The sequence below is a fragment of the Balaenoptera musculus genome, chromosome 7 (genome assembly GCF_009873245.2).
Source record: "Balaenoptera musculus isolate JJ_BM4_2016_0621 chromosome 7, mBalMus1.pri.v3, whole genome shotgun sequence".
Taxonomy (NCBI): Eukaryota; Metazoa; Chordata; class Mammalia; order Artiodactyla; family Balaenopteridae; genus Balaenoptera; species Balaenoptera musculus.
The window spans coordinates 110,031,257-110,049,592 of NC_045791.1; the positions used below are offsets into that span (position 1 = coordinate 110,031,257).

General features: G+C 44.8%; 1 protein-coding gene across 10 annotated transcripts in view; it reads right to left on the minus strand.

Annotated features, from left to right (window-relative positions):
* Positions 1–13,549, minus strand: part of COL6A3 (collagen type VI alpha 3 chain) — a 93,446-nt gene extending 79,897 nt beyond the window's left edge. For 5 of the 10 annotated variants that reach the window (XM_036858485.1, XM_036858491.1, XM_036858486.1 and 2 more), the window contains exon 1: positions 13,255–13,472. The gene's annotated coding sequence lies outside the window, so the exon portion shown is untranslated. Of the gene's footprint in view, positions 1–11,183; positions 11,250–13,254 lie in introns of all 10 variants that reach the window. The other 5 variants (XM_036858490.1, XM_036858487.1, XM_036858483.1 and 2 more) reach the window with 2 other exon arrangements.
* Positions 13,550–18,336: the final 4,787 nt, after the last annotated feature.

The window sequence follows — 18,336 nt, forward strand, 5'->3', positions numbered from 1 at the left end:
GGAATATAGGGATATATGTATACATATAGCTGATTCACTTTGTTATACAGCAGAAACTAACACACCATTGTAAAGCAATTATACTCCAATAAAGATGTTAAAAAAAACAAAAACAAACAAACAAACAAAAACCCACAATGAGATATTGCCTCACATCCACTGAGATGGCCACTATCAAACAAACAGTAAACAAGAAGTGCTAATGAGGATGTAGAAATATTGGTACTCTTAGGCACTGTTGGTGTGAATGTAAAACACTGCAACCACTTAGAAAACTGTATGGAGGTTCCTCCAAAAATTAAAAATAGAATTACTATATAAGCCAGCAATCCAGCTTCTGGGTATGTATACAAAATAATTGAAAACAAGATTTTGAAGATATATATATATACACCCAAGTTTAATGCAGCATTATTCATAATAGCCAAGACGTGGAAACAATATAAATGCCCCTCAGTGGATGAATGGATAAAGAAAATGTGGTATATACATACAATGAAATATTATTCAGCCTTAAACAAAAGAAAGAAATTCTGTCATAGGCTACAACATGAATGAACCTTGAGGACATCATGATAAGTGAAATGAGCCAGTCGCAAAAAGACACGTACCACAAGATTCCACTTACGTGGGAGATCTGAAATAGTCAAACTAGTAGAAACAGAAAATAGAATGGTAGTTGCTAGAGGGAGGGGGAGGTGGGAAGGAGAGTTAGTGTCCAAAGGGTACAGAGGTTCAGTTCTGCAAGATGAAAAAGTTCTAGAGATCAGTTACACAACAAGGTACATGTAGATAACACTACTGTACTATTCACTTAAAAATGATTAAGGGGGCTTCCCTGGTGGCGCAATGGTTGAGAATCTGCCTGCCAATGTAGGGGACACGGGTTCAAGCCCTGGTCTGGGAAGATCCCACATGCCGCAGAGCGACTAGGCCCGTGAGCCACAACTGCTGAGCCTGCGCGTCTGGAGCCTGTGCTCCGCAACAAGAGAGGCCGCGACAGTGAGAGACCCGCGCACCGTGATGAAGAGCGGCCCCCACTTGCCACAACTAGAGAAAGCCCTCGCACAGAAACAAAGACCCAACACAGCCATAAGTAAAAATAAATATAAAAAATGATTAAGATTTGCTCACTTGCTCTACTCTGGGAATCTTTCAGGCCTTTCCATCCAATCATACCTTTCTTCCCCACACTCTGCTAGACCTATTCTTGAGTTTGTCCTTTGAAAAAAACAAAAAGCACATGCAATATTTGTGGTCTTTGTAAGTTTTCTTAATTGAGGATATACAGTTTAGAATCATGTAAATTCTATGTCATGTGTGTTTTACTACAATCTTTAAAAAGATAGGAAAAGTTACCTGAGATTTTTTAAAGTATGGGTTACTACATACACCTAAAATGTAGCCATCAGTTTAACAGGAATGGTATAAATGTGGCATCTTTTTTTTGAGGCATGAGTCTTTAAGAGCTAAAACAGGAAAACAATACAACTGCACATATCTTCTTAAAGCATATGTATGTGCCCCTATAATTAAATAACACAACATTTGTCCTTGCTCCTAAATAATATTTGGAAAGGAAGAAGAAAAGAAGTATTTGGCAGCAAAATATTAAGATTTGAGGAAGAAGACTTCAGTCCCAGGAAAGTGAAAAAAATCTAACATGAACACTGAGATGTGGTACAAAAGTTATTTCTACCCCAACTACTGTCATTAGAGCTACGAAATCAGCTCCGCCTAAGGCCTAGGCTTTTGTACCTGCTTGACCTTCCTACCTTGACCTTCCTCTCACCATAGGCCTTCCATGGGCCTGGTGATTCTATTTGTGGTTGTCCATTGTATATATAATTCAGGAATCCCATTTTCCCCACATTGCTAAGGAAGACAATGTTAAGGGTGGTCTAAGGTTCTCAACCTTGCCATCTAGAGCAACAGAAATAATGACAGCAAAGGAAAATCTGTCTGGCTAATTAGCAACCTGGCCTTGGCCAGGGACTAGTGTCTAGATGGACTTCTTAGCAAGATGCACGGAGGGCCAAGGAGAGCAAAAGGCAGCCCCTTATCGAAGCTGTCACCCAGGGACGTGGATGAAATGGGCTCAGTCCCATGATTTTTCCTGCCAGAGATCAGGCCCGGAGGGAGGAGCTGGGGTCCAGATCCTGTGGCCCAGCTGTGAGGAACAGCAAGACAACAGAGTGTGGGCCCCAGGCCAGCCCAGTCAGCCAAATTGGTGGGATAGAAAAAGACAAAACCATAAACAAGAGAATGGATTCCAAGACCCACTGTTGCTTTGGATTTTCCAGGGAGGTCAAACCAGAAGTATCACCTGTGATAAAACAAATTTACCCTGTGATTCAAATTCTGAGAGCTTGAAGATACAACCCCAGCATGTAATACAAAACCACCTGTCAATACAACTTTCTCTTGGAAATGTATCAACAGTGAGAAGGAAAGGTTTTTTTGATGATCAGAAGGCCAGTCATCAAGAGAACGTATTTCTTCCTACAATGAAGTGACAGCCAGTGGTGATAATGGTGACATTCCAAAAACACAGCCCAATCTTCTTGGCTTGAAATGGCCAACACGTGTTAGGCACGGATCTGTAGGATATAGGAGGGCAGTCCTCAGCTCACAGCGCTTTGGTTCCACAGCGCCCCCAAGTCCTGGTCAGTGCTCAAGGGAGTTCCCTCAGGCAGTGTAGAAACCCACGCTTGGCTGGTTGGTCTGTTTTCTTCACTGAGGATGAATGCCCAAGCCACCGCCCCAATGTTGCCCCATTGCTCTCTAGAAATCCTGCAAGACCATGCTCTACTCTAGGAATCTTCTAGGCCTTTCCATCCAGTCACACCTTTCTTCCCCACACTCTGCTAGACCTATTCCTGAATCTGCCTTTTGAAAAAAAAAAAAAAAAGCACACGCAGTATTTGTGGTCTTTGTTATTTTTCTTAATTGAGGATATACACTTTAGAGTAATGTAAAAGTACATCATACATATGCTATTCTTGATTCTTTCCATTAAAATTGAACATCAGGTTTCTTTACCAGCAACAAGCATCCTACTAGAAAACTATTTTGTGGGAATATTGTCCGCCCACATTATTTAAGTTTTATTGGATTCTTTCCAGAAATATATACTGTCCTTTCCAAGACAGCCTGTAATATTCTAATTGGTCAAGAACTTTTTTTAAATGTGGGATCCACAGATTTTTTTTTTAATATGGGATCCACAGATTTCAAAGGATCTGTCAACCTCCCCCAAAAGTGTACAACATTGTATCTGTGTATGTGGGAGTCTCTGGGGACAGCATCCAAGTTCACATGTGATTCTAACCACCTCTATTCTAACTCCCCACTAAAGTTCAAGCACCATTCCTTCGAGAAAAAGATTTGATGCAACTCTTCCGGGAGGTCCAGTTCAATTGTTTTAAATATTTGATCCATGCACAAGAGGCAGGATTTAAAGTAGTATTTTTGTTTTGGAATGAGGGCAAAAAAATAGTATAGGACCTCACTGCAAAGCATTGGACAATGTAATCCATGTGGAAGAAATAGGACATGACCACTGCTGAATGTGGGATGGGACGAGCTTCAGGCTTCTCTGCAGACAACCTTGACAGAGAACATGGGTGTGTTGTGCAATGAGTAGGTTTCACTGGTTTTGGTTTTGGTTTTGTTTTGTTTTTACTATCCCTATACTATCCCTATACTGTCCCTATACTGTCCCTATACTGCCCCTATACTATCCCTATACTAACCCTATAGTATCCCTATACTGTCCCTATACTATCCCTATACTATCCCTATACTATCCCTATATCCCTGTGTGGGATCTCTATTAACAAATTCCAAAATCTGGTAGTCTTTGGTAGAGCTCAATAAAATCAAAATCATGATAGAACAAAGTCTTAATGTCTTTCTGAGGCATTAAGGAGTTACCTCAATTATTCTCTAAGGAAAATGAATTTTAAATTGGTTGAAAATTATATGTAAAGATTTTTATTTCCAAGATCTTAATCTTATAAAAGAGTAGACCCGTAAATGAATTCTTTCTCATTGGGACACAAAGTAATGAAAAAACATTCAGTGCACTGGAATTATCTTTTCTAAAACCTAACCAGATGTTGAGGAAAGGGAAAGAGGGGAGAGAGGAAGCAGGGGAGGGGAGGAGAAGGCAGAGGAGGGCACAGGAGGGCAGAGGGGAGAAGCTCTTCCAACTCTGAAAGTGAAGGACAGAAAATGATGTTTGTTGGATGATGAGTTATCCAGGCTCCACTGATGATTAATGAACTCTCATATTCAGTTGAGCTGAATTCCCAGGTGGGGAAAAGGCCTTTAGATCCACACACTTTTCCTGCCACAGGGCTTAGGAGCCAGTCATGCGGCTCAAGCATTCCTAGACCAGCTGGTGAATATTTGTTAATGTTTTTGTTTGCAATTAAATCTCTCCTAGTGTTTACCATGTCATGGCATCCCACTTTTTAAAACTGCAGTTCCTGGCAACAAAGCTTGGAGAATTTTTTCATTTAGATTTAAAAGATGTCAAATAGCATCTCCTCAAATGATCACCCAGTTTGTCCATTTTAATAAGGGGGAACAAGCCACCCTCCCATTACTCTTCCTTAACTCTCCCTCCCACCCCCAAGAAATAGAGACAAGAGAGCACAAGTCATATTTGCTGGGCCCCTGTCTCGTGGGTGGGATTTCATGCCCTTCTCCCAGTAGCCCAATGGCTGCATTTTCCCCCATCTTATAGCTGGGAAACTGAAAGCAGGTGAGGCAAAGTGTTTTGCCCACTGCCACATTAAAAAATTTTTTTAAAAATTTAAAAAAATTGAACCAGAATCCTAATGAAAATTTGTGTTTCCAAAGCCCAAGGGAAGAACCCCAGGAAACCCTAAGAGGATATGCCGGATTTGGCCCCAATCTCAAGGAAACTCCCGACATCTTTCGGGGAAAAAATACACTAAATTTCTTTGGTGGTGACAAACCACAGATTCTGCATCAACAGACTCCGTTTGTCTGCTGCTGTTCTTTCAAATACGAAAAAAGTCAAAATTGGCTGCTTGAGACCCTTGTGTTGGGTGGGGTGTCAAGCTGCTTTGTGTCACAGATTCTATCCTAAAGGCAATAGATTCAACCAGAGAACTTCATTAAATTCTTATCTTTCTATTGAGCATTAGTCATTCCTTTTTTTACTCGGCCTCATTCTGAAAAGAATTTGAGGTGCCTTTTTCCTTTTTGTAGCTGTCCGCTTGAAACTTAAAAAATACCTCTTATTATGAAGACTGCTCTACATGGGCCTTCAACTCAAAATTGTATTCAGAGTCCAGTGACATTCCCCAGCCATTGTGCAATTCCATGAAATTAGTTTTCATTAAGTCTCCTCAGAAGCTTTTTCATTTTCCATGTCTGGAAATCTCTTTTAAGACAGAGACACACACATGCACACAAGGCAATCTTTTTCAAACAAAGACTTAAATACATCCAGAGCTCCCATTTTGAAGTCATTTATTTGGTCTTCTCCAAGCACTGCTTTTTAGAATCAGGCTGGTCCTCCTAACAAGTTCTAGGACTTCTGTTAACTCCTAACTGTCCCATTTTAAGTGGGAGCTGCAGAAATATTGGAAGACCACAGCGACAGAACTATGTCCACCTGCCGTGAAATGAAAAGTCACATTTCAGTAAACCCTAGGGGTCTCTAGCTTGCAGCCACCCTAGTTCTCTCTCTTTTTCTTACCCTTCTTCTCTTTCTTGCCTGAATCCTGGGAAAAGAGCCCCCATTCTTGTCCCCAGAGAGGAAGCTAAGAGAGGACTTATTCTCCTCCGGTTAGCGAAGGAGGAGAGCGGAATTTAACATGTTATTGCTACTTGAAAGAGCTTTGGGGGAATCCTCAAAAGCAAACAATTTGGAACAACTCTAAGAAGATTCCTCCAAAGAAATGCATCGGAAGCTGCTTTTTTACAGTTTATTTTACAACTTGAATCTCGCATTTCCATTCTATGAAATTGTGCTAGAGACGAAAATATCAGCCACGTGTACACATCTGTAAACAATTATCTGCTTGACCCAGGCTCTGAAGGTGTGTTCTGTGATAGCAAAACTTAAGTCTTCTGATCCTGTGTGTCGACTTGGTCTCACTGCCACCTACTGGTATCCTTGTTAGACACTGAGTACTGGACCCAAGATCTTTGGCTCAAGTAAAACAGTGTCTGTTCATGTCTTGGCTATTATAGATAGTGTTGCTATGAACATTGGGTGCGTGTATCTTTTCAAATTAGAGTTTTCATCTTTTCTGGATATATGCCCAGGTGTGGGATTGCTGGGTCATATGGTAGTTCTATTTTTAGTTTTCTAAGGACCTTCCACACTGTTCCCCATAGAGGCTGTACCAATTTATATTCCCACCAACAGTATAGGAGGGGTCCCTTTTCTCCACACCTTCTCCAGCATTTATTATTTGTAGACTTTTGGTATTCATCAACAGATGAATGAATAAAGAAGTTGTGGTGTATATATATATATACAATGGAATATTACTCAGTCATAAAGAGAATGAAATAATGCCATTTGCAGCAACACAAATGGACCTAGAGATGATCATACTAAGTGAAGTAAGTCAGACAGAGAAAGACAAATATCCTATGATATCACTTATATGTAGAATCTTAAAAAATGATACAAATGAACTTATTTACAAAACAGAAACAGACTCACAGACATAAAAAACAAACTTATGGTTACCAGGGGAAAGGGGATAAATTAGGAGCTTGGGATTAACAGATACACACCACTACATGTAAAATAGATAACCAACAAGGATTTACTGTATAGCACAGGGAACTATATTCAATATCTTGTAATAACTTATAATGGAAAAGAATCTGAAAAAGAATATATACATGCATATGTATAACTGAATCACTTTGCTGTACAACTGAAACTAATACAGTATTTTAAATCAACTATACTTCAACTTTTTTTAAGTGTCTATCTTGTTAATAAACAATGTCTGTTCAACAGCTCATGCATTAGAACAGAGCAATCCAGGAGGGGAGGGTTTGGCTGTGCCTTGGCAAGTTAGCCTGCTCCCGGAATGAGGTCACGTGAGGATGTCCCGTGCACCATCCGGGGTTACCTTCCTTCTCCTCATAAAGGCAACTTGAAGAACCTCCAGATTAACTGCCCAGATATTTGGAAATTTATTTAAAGACACATTCCTAGGGTCCAAGATAATAAACATGAAGCAGAAAGTTCCATATCTGCTATAGTTGGAAAAGCTAGACACCACGATGCACATGTAAAAGACATTTTACCCCCTTAAATATAAAGCAGGAGACAAAGCATTTCCTCCATTTTTCCTGCTAATTATAAACATTAAGCAGAGATTAGTTCAGATTTAATGTTAGGGCAGAGAATGCCTTAGAAGACGCTTCAAAAGGAATTGTACAAACACCCATTCCATTCCTGCCCCGTGACACACACAGTGCCGTCGGCTCCAGGGTAGATCCCAGCGTAATCCTCCCTTCCTGCCTTGGCCATGGACTTTTGGGGCTACTGGCCTCTCCAAAACCATGGTGTTCCATTGTAGAACTGTTCAAACACAGCGGCTAAAATGTCCTCCTATTGTAAGGAGAAACTAAACATTTTGTTTTCTAGTCTGATTCGTGATCAAGTCTAGAAGAGGAAATTATTTAAGAGATTTTTTTTTAAATTACATTGAAACATCAGATAAAATATCACCCACACTGTATTTAGTGTAATATCTGGGGAAAATTCTACTTAGTTCCTGTCTCTATCAGTAAAGGTCAGTTAATCTCTCCCATCCTCACTAATTTTATGTGTAAAATGAGGCTGATGGCCTGATGCTCTAACCGGCAGTGATTCTGTGACCGCTTTCTTCCATCTATTACCCTAGGCTCTGACCACCGGTGGGTTTCCTGCTGTCCCCACAAGAAACAGAGAGCCCCGCAGTGCACGGCGGGGCAGTCTGTGGGCTTAGCTGAGCTGGCTCTAGGTGCTGGCACTGCACTGCTGGATCAACTGATGAGGTTTCCAGAAGAGAAAAACCAGTTTCCTGGAATGGCTTCTCTTGAGACCTGAGTCATCTCCAGCTGCTGTTCAATTCTTAATTTTGAAATGCAACCAACCCACGAGCTCTTCCATCCAGTGGCCAATTCTCGATGCTCTGGGTCCATGAAAACTGAAGGTATGGGTCAAACCAGAGGCATCTGACAGAAACATTTGCCATTGTACCATTCCCTAGCCATTCCTACCTCGCAAATGTTTCTCTGTACTTCATGAGTCTTAAAATTCAGGAGAACAGCAGGATTACACTATACAAAATGCAGCCAGACCCCTACAAAAGACTAACAATCTGCCTTTGGGAGAGGGTTTGGCAGAACTTTTCATATTTGTCCTATTTTTCTGCTTTGCTTTCTCTTTCCAGATTTTTTGAAACAACAATTACCTCTCTGCTAAACAAACTCAAAATATGCTACTCTATAAAAGACTGGTCGATGGCAAAGAGTGCCTTTCTTCACATGAAACTCCAAAGTATACTCTTGAAGACTTGTACTCCCTTGATATTCCTGGCCTTAGACACCTACCTGTGAGAACACATGAGCATGTACAGGAGCGCCCAGGAAATGCTGATTTTGCTTTCCTTCTAGTACTGGGACCTCAAACTAGCAATTCACCTCCCTGTGTTCCATTTCTTCATCTGAGGTGTCAAGGGTGTGGGGAGAGCATCCACCAAGGTAGTAATTTGGGGATATTTCCAGTAGCCAAACGGAAATCATATATTTGCCAACCAGAGGGCAGGGCCTAAGTCTTAGTCATTTTTTTCCCCTCCCTTGACGCAAAGCTCCATGCCCTGGAGCACAAGGGGGTTTATTAAGCTTAAAGGAATATGAGACACATAGACCAAGGGCAGGTAAGGAAAAGTTTGGGAGTTACTGGATTAGTTCATCTTAACATCTCTTCCAGTTCTAAAATTCAAAACTCCTACAGGGATACAACATTGCACAAATAGGCAGCCTTGCTCTGGTTCTGAAACACCTTTTTGTTCATTTAATTTAAACTTTTTTCTCAGTAGATATCAGTAAAATGTTTCCTTTAAAAGTCCTCACTTGGTTCATGCCCTTGTCATGAAGGTATTTTAGAAAGCAGAATGCTTCATTGCAAGCAGAAGTTCACCTCAATACATGCATACCTGAGCATAGGGAAAAAATAAAATTCTAAATGTACACTTACTTCAGATATTACAGTCACATTTTTAAAAATTATGTATTGAAACAGTCTCCAGGTGAGTCCCAGAGTGACCCACAAGCTCTGCTGAGATGTGTATCAACAGATTCCCTGCGACCCCACCCCAGGGACTCCCTACAATGCACGGAGATTTTTCTGGAGCTCAGAGGGATGCATTGTCCTCTAAAGGACGATGCATCTTTCCTCTACACTTTCAGGAAAGACTATACCAGGACGAAGGTGCTACTTCACAATTTCTTCTCCTTCCTAAAATAGTCTGATGAGACCAGAAGGTACTAAAATTACGTTTTCAAAAATTAATATAATGAATTCCTGAAAAGAACCCCTCTTTGTAAATCAGGGTGCTGCAGGCGCTCCCTGAGTGTGAGACGGTCATCACCCATGGTTTAGAGGGGACAAGCAGTGTCTTTTCTTGAAAGGGCAGGATTACCTCCCAGATTTTTGGAAAGAGGGAATCCATATCTAGAAATGCGGATGAAAAGAACCTTTCCTTGTCTCGCTCAAGGCTGTCTGAAGGAGCAGGAAATTTTTAAAGCTTCCCTACTTGAAAACCTGAATCATTTTGAGCTTTCCTTTCCTCAGTGAGAGCTACTAATAGGATTTTTTTAAATGCCAGGTCACTCCTCAAATCGTCAACTATTTATGTAACAGTGGTGTGGTTTTTACAGCCTGCTTTCCACAGCTAAGACACCAAGAAAAGTTTGCTCCTGTGGATTTCCGTGGAAAGGCTGCCCGAGACACAAAGTCCCATTCAGATGGGAACCAGCCCACGATTCTTCTCCAAGAGATAACAAATCCTCAGTTTCTTCCAAAAAGAACAGTGACGAGAACTAATTTTCAAATAAAACTTTTGCCTAAAGTGAGTAGCATTCCTGCAAGACAGTCTCATGCAACAGAATTCGTGACCTGCCAGTGTATTTTAAATCCTAAATGTGGAATTTCACATAAAAGTGGGTAATGAGGGCTTCCCTGGTGGCGCAGTGGTTAAGAATCCACCTGCCAATGCAAGGGACACATGTTGGAGCCCTGGTCCAGGAAGATCCCACATGCCGTGGAGCAACTAAGCCCATGCGCCACAACTACTGAGCCTGCACTCTAGAGCTCACGAGCCACAACTATTGAAGCCCGCACGCCTAGAGCCCGTGCTCCACAACAAAAGAAGCCACCGCAATGAGAAGCCTGCGCACCGCAAAGAGGAGCCCCCACTCGCCGCAACTAGAGAAAGGCCACGCGCAGCAACGAAGACCCAACGCAGGCAAAAAAATAATTAATTAATTTTTTTTTTTTTTTAAAGTGGGTAATGACAAAGACCCCTGTAACCAGGTGTCTAAATACTCTGACCAATAGCACAGATGAAGCCTCCAGGGCAAAAGTCTACTAACTTTCAAAAGGGAAGGAGGTCTGATTTCAAGCTGGCTTTAAGCAGCGGCATCTGTAACCACCTAACCTAAAACTAAGGTCAGATGGGGAGCCTCATTTGAGTCACGAATCCATCATCAATCATCAGTTGAAGAGAGGGGTTTCTTCCTACTTTACCATCAGTGTTGAATTAGGTTCTAAGGCACAAAATCACAGAAGGCACTTATGATGACAGAATGAGATGCAGTGAATCCTCAACACTTTGAAAATAGAGGGAGGTGCAGAAATAAAAACAATTCGTATTCAGAAAGATAGGAATTCTTCTTGCCTTACATCAGAAGTATCCTTAAGACCCCAAGTTTGGACATTCACCATACATCCCATCACCTAAGGATCACAAAGCATGGTGGGGTGAGGCACACACCCTCCCAAGTGCTGGAAGAGCCCGGGCCAAGGGCTAACATTCTAGAGACTTCCCCAGCTGCCTCCCAGGAAGTTGGGAGTAGCTACACCCTCCAATTACCCCACTGGAAAAGGGCAGGACACCCACACTCACCACCCTGCTATGGGATTCTTCCCCAAGTCCTCCTCTCCACCAGGTATCTTCTTAATGGTTTCCTCACTGCCGTGAGTGGAGAAAGAGAAAAATAAACCTTATGGTAATGGAAAACCCTTGCCTCCTCAAAGAAGAGATCAAGACCACAAGACCATTCGTATAGCTTGAATTCCTACAAAATCGCTCACCCCCCCACCCTTCTGCCTTCACCCTCAGCAAAGCCCATACAAGATTGGGATTGACATGTATACACTAATATGTATAAAACAGATAACTAATAAGAACCTGCTGTATAAAAAATAAATTAATTAAATTAAATTTAAAAAAGAAAGAATGAAGCAAAACGCTGGTGCCGTCCCTCCAGGCCCCCATCCCCAGAGGTGGCCTGGATGAGGGATGCCTGTTCAGCTACTCTGGTCATAAAGCCAGTGTCGGTCCCTGGGCACCAGCTCTCTTCTCTGGCACTTCTTTCCCTGTTAGTTGGTAGAGGCCCCAGGAAGCATAATCCAATTTCCCCATCGCTTTTAATAGAATATGATAGGAGGACGCTGTCTTCTGGGAGAACAAATCAAACAGTATGTTCCAAATCTAGATGTAAATTAGCTCAGGATCCTCCAGTGCTGGGCCATCTGCTTTCCTGAAATGGTAAAGACTTTACTGCTGTCTGAGCCACCTACTGGTGCTGTGGCCTCAGCAAGTAATTGAGCATCTCAGAGCCCCTGAGCCTTCATCTTTAAAGCCAGGGAACCACACCTCAGTGCCTTCTAACCAAGAATCTCTTCCTTTATCTTTAGCCCAGCAAAGAACTCAGAAGGTTCAATAATGTCCAACAGCCAACTGGTGGTTTTCAACATCATTTTGCTTAGGAACAAAAAATACCTGATTTTAAAGCCACTTCAGTTTTTTGAAGTATTAAGAATGGGTCCCCTGGGAAGTTGGGGGACCCCAGTGTGAGAATAGTCTATCTGCATGAGCTCTGAGCACCCCTGCAGCTCAAGGACCCTACGGTTCTCGTGTGGAGGCAGCTGTGTGGAGCCTGGCATGGGCCAGCTCCTCTGAGTCCCCACTGGGGGGGGGCACTCCCCTCCGTCTACAGCAGTTTGTTCTTGGGGTCCAGACCAGCCTTTCAATTCGCTCCTTGGGCTGGCTGTGAAATGCCAGTTTCTGTTTACACCCCCCAGTACTCCTCTGGGGCCTCCTAGGGACCCCACCCCTGCTTCAGTCCTAATTTTCCAACACGGTAGCCCCTGAAACAGGTCCCCAGAGTAGATTGGCAACTGTCAGAGGACACTTTCCATCCAGGGCGAGGGGGCCCTAGCCCTACCCTCCTGGCTGGGGAACGGACTCCCGGCCTCCGGGCTTGGTACTTGCTCCACTTCTGGGCAACACAGGCCAGCCCGTGGCCCTAGGGGCCCTGCCCTAGCCACTGGGAGTGCTGCCCAAACACCAAATTCCTTCTCCTCCTCTGACCCCTGCAGCTCCTTTAAGCAGCCCCAGAGGACTAAGGCTCCAGCAGTAACTTCAGATTCCTGAAAAGATGGAGCCCTGATGGTAATAGCTGAGTAACTCTTGACTTGGCCCCGTTCCTGGACACCAAAGTCACCACGATCCCCCGGAGGTGACAGATACACCCAACCAGCCCACGCCCCAGGGACGTGGGAGAACTCAGGGTCTCCCCAAGGTAGCTCTCGAATCCTCGGAAAGACACTTCTGCGAACAAAGCAGATTCTCAGATTCCAGCTGAGCTTCAGTTTATTTATGTCAAATAAATAAACCGTGAGCCGAAAAGCACCGCAGTCAGGAGATCAGAGGGTGATGGGCGGGGGGGAGGTAGCGGGGGGCACGGCACGACTCGTGGGCAAGCAGGGCCTCGGCCCAGCTAAGGAAACCCAGGTGGCACAAACTGAGAGAGAAAAATCGGCTGGGTCTTCCAGAGACCAGCAGCGTGTACAGAAAACAGACTCTATGGGAGCGAACCTGAGAGCCATTGAGAAATGGTCAGCGGGGCTTAAAGCATTTCCCTCTGGCCACAAACCCAACACAGGGGGAACAGGGGCGAAGTGGCACTTACCCTGAGCAAACCTGGAGAAGTGTGTGTCCCTGGGCTTCGCTATTCAATTATGTGCGGATCTGACACATGTTTTTCCCACTGGCTGCGTCTCCTTTTCCTTCTGCAGGAGAGGGGACCCCGAGCAGGCAGAAAACTCCCCCTGTGGTCCTTGCGGGGGGCTGGTGAGCGGGAGAGCTGAGCGGCCTTCGGTGGAGGACTGAGCTCCAAACTGGACCGTGTCCAGGGATACAGCCAAGGCTCCCTCCAGCTCCTCGCTCCTCCCACCCCTCCTCCGACCCCTCCTCTCCCCCTCCCCACTCGGGCCTGCCCCACACTGTAAATGAAAACCAGACTCTCACTCTGTTGCTTCTGGCCCAGCCACAGGCTGATGTCACCTCGGAAGGCTGTCTTCATCCTACGAGCCCGTAGCTGGACGCCTGCAAACCTCAACTCTTAAAAAAAAAAATCCACCCCTTCTACTCATCACCTTTGGGGCTGGGTCCCTGGCCACAAAGAGAATGAATTTTGGAATGTTCCCGTGGGTCTCCATGGTTTTGCTGCAGTGTTTTCCAACACCATCTGAAAGGAAAACAGGAAATGCAGTCTCCCGCCTCCCCCCTCACCACGCCCTCCCATTTCTTCTTGAAGTTTCTGAATTGAGGCTTCTCCTAATAACCTCCCCTTTCAAATATAAAAAACCAGCCGTTAAAATCGCCTTGGCGTTCTGCTAACCAAAGTTCTGTTTGCCGGTGAGAAGACAAGGAAAAAAAAAGAATACTTTTTTTTTTTTTTGGTAATTCTGTATATAATGATTCTGATCATGAAGCTAATGGTCCCAATTCCAGGACACATGCAAGGGGAACAAGAATGGTTATCGTGCTCAGATTTACAGGAAAATTCTTGAGAAAGAATTTGTGTTTTGGCAAAGCTTTGTACCTTTCACAGCACTTTGATATGCATTATCTCTTGCACCAAGAACATCTCCACCTGTTAAAGAGATATGTGTCGTGTTTTCTTAAGTGAGATTATTGTCTCATTTTACATATGAGAAGAATCTGGGTTCGTAGCAGAGCTCAGATCAGAACCTGACCGTGGACACCCCCAAACTGCTCACTGCTCACCCATCACATGGCCCCCCCTTGAAAATTCCATTCATGTGAGATATCAAGAGACATTTGAAGAAACAAACTTATGGTTACCAGGGGGTAAGGGGGAGGGAGGGATACATTGGGAGATTGGGACTGACCTACACACATTACTATATATAAAATAGACGACTAACAGGGAACTACTGTATAGCACAGGGAACTCTTCCCAATACTCTATAATGATCTATATGGGAAAAGAATCTAAAAAAGAGTGGATATATGTATATGTATAACTGATTCACTTTGGTGTGCAGCAGAAACTAACACAACGTTGTAAATCAACTAGACTCCAATAAAAATTTTAAAAAAGAGAGAGACATCTGAAGGATGCTTTTGACTTGGAGATCCTTCCAAAGCCAAGTCTGAGGAGTAAAGGTATCATTAACTCCTTTGCACAGACGATGTCCTTCCGGTTTAGGGAGGAAGGGGAGATGGTACAGGAGAGACAGTGCCTGCTCCCCTCCTGCAGCTCCAGGGCCCCCTTACTCATCCACAGGAAGACTCACCCCCTCTCTACACCCTGGGGGTTCAGCTCGAGGAATGTCAGAATGGGGATGGAGACCTGAATTGAGGGTTTCCCTGTCCATCACCTGTAGAGGAAGAAGAAATGAGCAGAGGCTCTGAGAAGGAGCCACATTGCCTGTGTGACGTGTGGGAAGACAATGTTCTCACGCAGGGCAGCTCGTCTCCCACCAGAGTCCCTGCTCCAGGCGGCAGGCGTGGACTTGGACCCAAGGAGCTGGGACATGTGCTGCCACTTCATCCGTTGGCATCTGCAAGTTCAGCTCTGGAGAGAACCGTTTCTCCGAGGCACATCGCCTGCTGCAAATTAAGGCAACGATTGATTACAACTTTCTGTTCCAAGCAGCTCTGCTCAGAGAGATTAATGGAACAAGCGTGGCCTATGTACTTCCATTCAGTGGTTCCTTTTCCCAAATACCAATACAACTATTGCTTTTCAAAATAGCTAGGAATACACATTCCTTGGTATTAGGAATTTCTACTCTTTCAATGGCAAGGGTGATGCATCGTTTAGAACAAGACTTAAAGAAATAAAAACCCCTGCTCAAGCAGGAACGGTTCTCTGTAATATTTAACTGTAACTAATCATTGACAATCTAGACCCTCGGCAACACTGTCTGTGGCCTCAGAAACTTCTGGAAGCTGGCAGCCGTTGGTGGAAAACCTCCCACATCCTCCCTTGAACTCACCAGAGAGAGCATTATGGCTCCTATGGTTTTCTCACTTAATCACTGGGATCTGGGATTCTCGGTGAAATGACCAGTTCCTCCTGCCATCTGGTCCCAAGAGGAAACCATCTCAAAGGTGAGAACTGACCTCAACATCAAGGGTCCTGGGTCTGGGCCTGGCCACCCAAGGGACCTTACAGAATCTCTCAGTCCAGTTTCTTCTTAAATGTTGTGTTGAACCTGGGTACCTCTTCCCATTTCCTTCTGCACAAGTTAGAAAGTTACAAACACCATTTCCCAGGCTCCACTGTAGTTAGGGCTTCCCTATGCACTGCTGTGATATATAGGAAGGTGGGGAGAGGCATGGAGATTTCTCTACTACTTTAGCTGGTCTTTTCCCTCCTGTCAAGTATAGTGCGGAGGTCCTAAGGGAGCCCCTCCCAGACCCCTTCCAAGGCTGGAACACAGCACCCTTTTTGGAGGACTGCTCTTTCCTGCTGGAAGCTGCCTCTGCTGGAGAGGCTGGGATGTGTGTGGTAGGTCTAAGGGAGACGCCAGCTTCCCAGGTGCTGAGGGTGAGTTGAAGGGAATTTGTGAAGGCAGTAGCGGCAGTCAGACCCCTCAGCCCAGCATCCGGGTGGTGGCTGGGGAATGCCCCTCCCCCATCTTCCTTCTCTTACCCCTGGATTGCCGCTGTGATCCTAAACTCAGGCTCTGCAGTGCAGCCCCATGCTTCCCTCCCTCCCAGAACGGGCCAGAGGATCAAGCTGGGATGCCCTGGGAATTACTACTGGAGGCCCCGCCTCAAACCCACTCCTCTGGCCCTTCCTGATAATTCCTAGTGAAGAATTCCTTTCTACTCACAGTAGCAAAAGCGGTTTCTGTTTCCTGCCTGGAACCCCGACTGGAACAGATGTATTACATCAGCTCTAAAGCTTCTTTCAGTTCCAACAGCCTGTGCTTATATATTTTATATGACAGAACAAAACGAAAATAGCACTATGCCCAAATGGGATTGTAGATGTAATATTGTATTAATTAGTCTCTGGCTCAGTCATACATAGATTATTCTGTAACTGGTGGCCTCTCTGCCTTTGGTCTCTTCCCTAGAAGACAGCCTTTAGGGACTTCCCTGGCGGTCCAGTGGTTAAGACATCATGCTTCCATTACACGGGGTGCGGGTTTGATCCCTGGTCAGGGAACTAAGATCCTGCATGCCGCATGGCGTGGCCAAAAAAAAACCATAGAAAACCAAAAAAAGAAGATGGCCTTTACTGTTCTTCTTGTACTTCTCTCTTGGCACTACTGATAAATTCTCTCTGCCATTTGCAGACTTCATCACACTAACAAACACACGGAGTCAGCCTGCACGGATACAGACTCTTACAGTGAATTGCCATGTCTCAGCTATACTATCGTACATGTGGAAGTCTACACTTAAATGGAATTTTAGTACATTTTTAGAAGAAATGTGAAATGACTTCTCCTCAAGTGCCATCTCTTTCTTTTAATTCAACATAATAAGTCCATGCTGATGGAGAGGAGAATGTACATACCACAACTCGCACGACCCTGAAATTGTAACTTGGATCTCCATTGAGAAGGATCCCCAGGGAGCTCATGAGAATCTTAAGAAATTTCCCTGGCAGATGCCTTGGGAGGAAGGGGTTGAATGATTCACAACCAGCTCACCAGAGTGAGCTTCTGGAAGTGCATGTGAGCTGAGCCCTTTTCCACTTTACATCTTTAATAACCCCCCTCAGATCAGTTCCCTACTGCCACCCTCAACCCCCATTGTCATAACAACCAGCCTCCCATAATAGACACTGGTAGCCCTAACAGAGTTGATGGGAGCCGGAAGTCCGCCATTGTGACTTTGGTCTCCAGTTCAGAGATATGTGATCCGGGGGCCTGGTCCTCTGAGCTCATGGTCCCTTGACAAGTCGGGAGGTGCCTCAATGGCTTCCACACTGGAAAGGCCTGTTCTGGGTCACAGCCAGCATCCCCGACTCCTCAGCCCCCAGGATGCTGCTCGAGACCAAAAAGCTCTTCCCAACAGGCAACCACAGCTTTGGCAGATAACAAGCAGACATGGAGACTACAGCACTGTGGGAAAAGAAGCATCCCAATTCTGCATAATTACGTCCCGATCTTAAAAGATCGTACGAATCCTAAACTAAAAGGAAAAGCACATTGTCAACAACCGCACATTAATTTTCACAGAGGCATTGCTATTTCAAGAGAAGAAGGATTGTGAGTCCAACCAATGGGGAGGCTTTGAGGTTTCCACTCACCCTGCAGCTGGAGGGCGGCTGGGATTCCTCATTCCATCCCCATGCCGGTTTTCAGCCTCCATAAGCAGCACCGTGGAAAGTGGGCCGCCCGGCTAGGAACGAGGCCCTAGTCCTTCTCTGCCACTAATGAACTGCAGGTCTTGGGCAGGGCGGCTCAGCTTCCTCATCTGTAGACCAAGGGCAGCTGTGCACCAAGGTGTCCGGGACGGTCCAGCGTCAGCCCCTGGGGAGTTGGGGCTGGACCAGCACATTTGCCTCGGCCTGATTTCCAGCCTCTACTTCCTCCCTGGCCCCGGGCTGCAAACTCAGACTCTCCACCTCCAGATTCAGCCCCATCCAACCCCAGTCTCAGGGGCAAGGATAAAAAACATGGTGGGCTCACTGCCCCTTCGCCCTGCTCCCCGTGCACTTGGTACACATGCCCTGATGCAATCCTCCCATAACTCTGGTCTACTGTTCAAATAATGCTGT